We start from the raw sequence: 6,082 nt of genomic DNA, 5'->3' as shown, positions 1-6,082 counted from the left end.
TTCTATTTGTGATTAAATCTTTCAGAAATTTAGCATATCTAGGCATTCCTGAAATTACATCAATGAAAGGAAGATTTATATTTATCTGTTTAAACATATCCAAGAATTTGAATTGCTCGGCTTCAAGTTTCTCTTTTTTCATTTTACTCGGGTAAGGAAGTGGTGGTTGGTATGGTTTAACATAAGGTTTAGCCTTAACTGTGTTATCTTCATTAACCTTTTCAACTACCGGTTCTTTTTCCTTATCTTGTTCAGGTTGTGGTTCTTGTGGAGTAGGAATAGCTTCATCGGAAATTACAGGTATTTCAGGTGGTTTAAGTGTTGTACCACTTCTTGTGGTAATGGCTTTAGCTGTTTCATTCCGGGGGTTAGCATTTGTATCACTAGGTAAACTTCCCGGTTTTCTTTTACCTATTAACCTTGCTAGGTTACTTACTTCTTGTTCCAAATTTTGAATAGAAGCTTGTTGATTTCTAAATGCTTGAGCATTTTGTTCATTGGTTTGTTTCTGAGATGTGAAAAACTGTGTTTGAGATTCAACTAGCTTCGTCATCATATCTTCTAAATTCGGCTTTTTATCATCGGTTTGTGGTAGTTTGTTTTGAAAATTAGGTCTTTGCTGATTGTAAGTATTATTGGATACTTGTTGATTACTAGGACCTTGTTGGTTGTTGTATGGAACATTTCGGTTATAATTCTGGTTTTGATTGTAAATCGGTCTTGGCGGTTGATAATTATTCTGATAATTATTTCCAGGCCTTTGGTTTAGATATGAAATATTCTCTCTTTGTTCCATTGTTAGCTCAATACTAAGACAATCTTTTGTCAAATGTGGTCCTCCACACTGCTCACAACTAATTCGTATTGAGTGTATATCCTTAGTCATCTTTTCCATTCGTCACTCGACAGCATCTATCTTTGTAGAAATGGAATCTAAGTCATGGCTAGAATCGGCTCTAGCTGCTTTAGATGATCTAACAATATCTTTTTCTTGGTGCCACTCATGTGAGTGGTAAGCAGTGTTATCAATAATTTTGTAAGCATCAGTTTCTGTTTTCTTCATAATAGAACCACCAGCTGCTATATCTATGTCTTTTCTTGTAGTGATGTCGCATCCTTGGTAGAATATTTGTACTATTTGACAAGTGTCTAAACCATGTTGCGGACATCCTCTTAATAACTTTCCAAATCTTGTCCATGCCTCATATAGAGTTTCATTCGGTTTCTGTGTGAACGTAACAATTTCTCCTTGAAGTCTTACGGCTTTAGATGCCGGAAAGAATTGTTTAAGAAATTTTTCTACTAAAACGTCCCATGTATCGATCGCCCCTTCAGGTAACGATTCCAAACAATCTTTGGCTTCTCCCTTTAAAGTCCAGGAAAATAACATGAGATATATCTGTTCATCTTCAACTTCTCTTATTTTAAATAGTGTGCAGATTCTATTAAAGGTACGAAGAAGTTCATTTGGATCTTCCTTCGGCACACCACTAAATTGGCATTGATTAGTCACCATATGTAGAATTTGTTCTTTGATTTCATAATCTGGCGCATTAATGTCTGGATGAGTAATTGCGTGACCTTGGCCAGTGCGTTTAGCTCTCATTCGGTCTTCCATACTTAAAGGTTCCAGATTCTCCATTATTGAATTTGTTGAATCTGAATCACTAGAGGATTCTGATTTAATGGTTCGTTCCTCAACAATCTCTGTTTGAATGATTGGTGGTTCCGGAGGAAAAATTAATGGTTCAGGATCTATGAATCGTCCCTGAATATTCTCCGGATTCTCAATTGTGAGGTCGGGTTCAAAAAATGGATTATCGGAAATTTGAATTTGAGTACTTGGTCGACTGGATGACGATTCTAAAGAAAAATCAACGGCGACAATATTTGCTAGATGTCTTGATCGAGTTACAGGTGGTGAACGTACAAAAGGTGGTGAACGTCTTGCTCGGTGCATTCACTGAATATCCTATTAGTTTTTAAAAGGAAAGAAAAATTATATAAGTTATCCAATTAATAGACTTTTCTAATTTTGCACACGTTTCGAATAGCCAAAAGATGCAGCAGAGGGGCAGGATTCGTTTGGTCTCAATATAATTGAGTACTGTTTGGCTCCAATAACCCGGTCCACGTACAAATCCAACTATTACTACGAACCAGAAAATTTTGATGTCTATCAATTTAACCACTTAAAATAAATTTTCGTAATTTAAAGAAATTTAGATAAGAAATAGAATAAAAATCTACGTCCTAAAAACTAGAATGGCGAGAAATAAGAAAGAAAAAGAGTGCGTCGAAAAAGGTCGAAAAAGAAAAGGGTTGAAAAATAAAAGGCGTCGAAAAAGAAAAAAAAATGACTATAAAACTTTAAAACACTCGACTAACCCAACCTTATTACTATCACTAACTTAAAATTAAAATTGCAAATTGAGATTACTAATTGGAGTGATAATTGATACATAGGTAAAAGGCGTCGAAAAATAAAAATAAGAAAGTAGTGCGTCGAAACTTAAGAAGGAACTAAAAACTAAAAATTAAAAGTTGCGTCTAAAAATATTAAAGCTTACAAGTAAAACTATATCCCAGATGGCAATATCTTTAAAAAAATACTAAAACTTAGATAGGCGTCGCAAAATTCTAAAGCACCTAAATCTTAGTCTAAAGAGAAAGTTAACTACGACACCTATATTGTCATTACCTAAAGGGAATGATGATTTGGTGATATATTGTGACGCCTCAAAGCAAAGTCTCGGTTATATATTAATGCAACGAATGAAAGTAATTGCTTATGCATCTAGACAATTGAAGAATCACAAGCAGAATTATACGACGCATGATTTGGAATTAGGTGCGGTTGTGATGTTCTGCGAGGTGTATATGAAATAGCTTTATTTTCTACAACTAAATACTATTAAATACGATACAATTTTACACAAGATATTTATTTATTTATAGAATGGATATACTTAAACCTTGCTACAACACTTATAGGCAGTGTACCTAATCGTACAGTAGTGTAGTTTTTAGTAAGTCCGGTTCGTTCCACAGGGAAAATCTTTTAAACAAAGCTTAACGCTATATTAGTTTTAATTTATAAAAATACAAATATATATATAAGTAATATTATTATTATAAAGGGGGGTTTTTACCGTTTAATGACCGGTTTGTCGATTTAAAACTTTAGTCGCAGTTAAAACCTAATGTAAAATATTAAATAAATAAAACTTAATTTAAAGCGTAAAGTAAATAACGATAATGAAATTGCGATAAATAAAAGTGTGATGAAATAAAATACAATAACAATAAATAAAAGTACGATAATTAGAAGTGCAATTAAATATAAAATAAAGGAAATTAAATATGAAATAAAAGAATTATGCTTATTTAAACTTCCGTAATCATGATGTTTGACGTGTTGATTTTAGTTTTATGCTCATGGGTTAATTGTCCTTTGTCCTGGATTATTTAATATGTCCGTCTGGTTTTTGTCCATAACAGTCCATCAGTCATAAATATAAAGTGCGAGTGTCCTCGTCAAATTATCCTTATACCCGAAGTTAAATATTCCAACTAATTGGAGACTTAAACTGTAACAAGGTTTTAATACTTTGTTTAATAATTACACCAGGATATCGACTGCGTGTAACCCAAGGTTTTAATATTTTGTTATCAATTATGCCAAGTGTCCTTGTACATAATTTCACCCCTGTTTTAATAATTCCATAGACTATTAATCCATTCCCGTATCCGGTTAAATGAACGATTATTCGTACATATAAATACCCCGCCCATCGTGTCCGATCGAGTGTATATGGTTATTTATAGGGACGTCCAATGGTAAATCTTTATATTAAAATTAACAAACTATCATTTAGTTAAACAAATATAAAGCCCATTAATAGCCCATAGTCTAATTTCCACAAGTGTCGTTCTTTTGTCCAAACCCCAATTATGGTACAAAGCCCAATTACCCAATTTTAATATTTTTAGCCCAACATCATGATTACTTCGGATTAAATAAGCATAATAATAATTTAGCTACGAGACATTAATGTAAAAAGGTTGAACATAACTTACAATGATTAAAAATAGCGTAGCGTTACACGGACAGAATTTCGACTTACACCCTTACAACATTCGCTAACATACCCTTATTATTAGGATTTAAAATTAAAATTAAAATTAAAATTAAAATATAAATATATATATATATATATATACGTTTACTTGGGATGGAAAGAAAAAGATATATAAAACGTTCAGAATTCGCGAGCTTTTATAGGCATTTTTGTCCAGGACAGCTCCGCGAGTCGCAGTATTTTTGCACTACAAACTCCACAAGTCGCGGAGTTCGTAAATCCAGCTCACACAAGTTTGGATCCTAGTCTGCCGACGGTTTTAATATATAAATATAATATATATATAATTTATATAATTAATTATATATTATATTATATTTATATACATAGTTAACTTGTAATTTTTAGTCCGTTGTGTCGAGCGTTGAGAGTTGACTCTGGTCCCGGTTCCGGATTTTCGAACGTCCTTGCGTACTATTTTATATCGTGTACTTTGCGTTTTGAATCTTGTACTCTTGTAATTTCGAGACGTTTCTTATCAATAATTGGAACCACTTTGATTGTATTTTGTACTTTTGAGCTTTTTGGTCGTTTGCGTCTTCAATTCGTCGAATCTGTCTTTTGTCTTCACCTTTTATTATTTAAACGAATATTACTTGTAAATAGGACAACTGCAACTAAAAGCTTGTCTTTCTCGAGGGATAATGCTATGAAATATATGTTCGTTTTTAGCATTATCAGGTTGTTTTTGCATTAAAGACTTGGAGGCACTACTTATATGGGTTCAAAAGTATTATATATATACCGACCACAAAAGTCTTCAACACATATTTAATCAGAAACAACTGAACATGAGGCAGCACAGATAGATTGAATTGTTGAATGATTACGACTTTGAGATTCGTTATCACCCGGGGAAGGCAAATGTGGTAGCCGACGCCTTGAGCAGAAAGGACAGAGAACCCATTCGAGTAAAAGCTATGAATATAATGATTCATACTAACCTTACTACTCAAATAAAGGAGGCGCAACAAGGAGTTTTAATAGAGGGAAATTTAAAGGATGAAATACCCAAAGGATTGGAGAAGCATCTTAATATTCGGAAAGACGGAACCCGGTATAGGGCTAAAAGAATTTGGGTACCAAAATTTGGAGATATGAGAGAAATGGTACTTAGAGAAGCTCATAAAATCAGATACTCAATACATACTGGAACGGGGAAGATGTACAAGGATCTCAAGAAATATTTTTGGTGGCCAAGTATGAAAGCCGATGTTGCTAAATACGTAGGGGAATGTTTGACGTGTTCTAAGGTCAAAGCGGAGCATCAGAAACCATCAGGTCTACTTCAACAACCTGAAATCTCGGAATGGAAATGGGAAAACATTACCATGGATTTCATCACTAAATTGCCAAAGACTGCAAGTGATTTTGATACTATTTGGGTAATAGTTCATCGTCTCACTAAATCATCACACTTCCTGCCAATAAGAGAAGATGACAAGATGGAGAAGTTAGCACGACTGTATTTGAAGGAAGTCGTCTCCAGACATGGAATACCAATCTCTATTATCTCTGATAGGGATGGCAAATTTATTTCAAGATTCTGGCAGACATTACAACAAGCATTAGGAACTCGTCTAGACATGAGTACTACCTATCATCTACAAACTGATGGGCAGAGCGAAAGGACGATACAAACGCTTGAAGACATGCTACGAGCATGTGTTATTGATTTCGAAAACAGTTGGGATCGACATCTACCGTCAGCAGAATTTTCCTACAACAACAGCTACCATTCAAGCATTGAGATGGCGCCGTTTGAAGCACTTTATGGTAGAAAGTGCAGGTCTTCGATTTGTTGGAGTGAAGTGGGGGATACACAGATTACGTGTCCGGAGATAGTACAAGAAACTACCGAGAAGATTATCCAAATTCAACAACGGTTGAAAACCGCCCAAAGTAGACAAAAGAGCTACGCCGACATTAAAAGAAAAGAT

Source organism: Rutidosis leptorrhynchoides, chromosome 1 (genome assembly GCF_046630445.1).
Source record: "Rutidosis leptorrhynchoides isolate AG116_Rl617_1_P2 chromosome 1, CSIRO_AGI_Rlap_v1, whole genome shotgun sequence".
NCBI classification, from domain to species: Eukaryota; Viridiplantae; Streptophyta; class Magnoliopsida; order Asterales; family Asteraceae; genus Rutidosis; species Rutidosis leptorrhynchoides.
The sequence above is the reverse complement of the archived record's forward strand: the minus strand, read 5'-3'. Positions refer to the sequence as shown.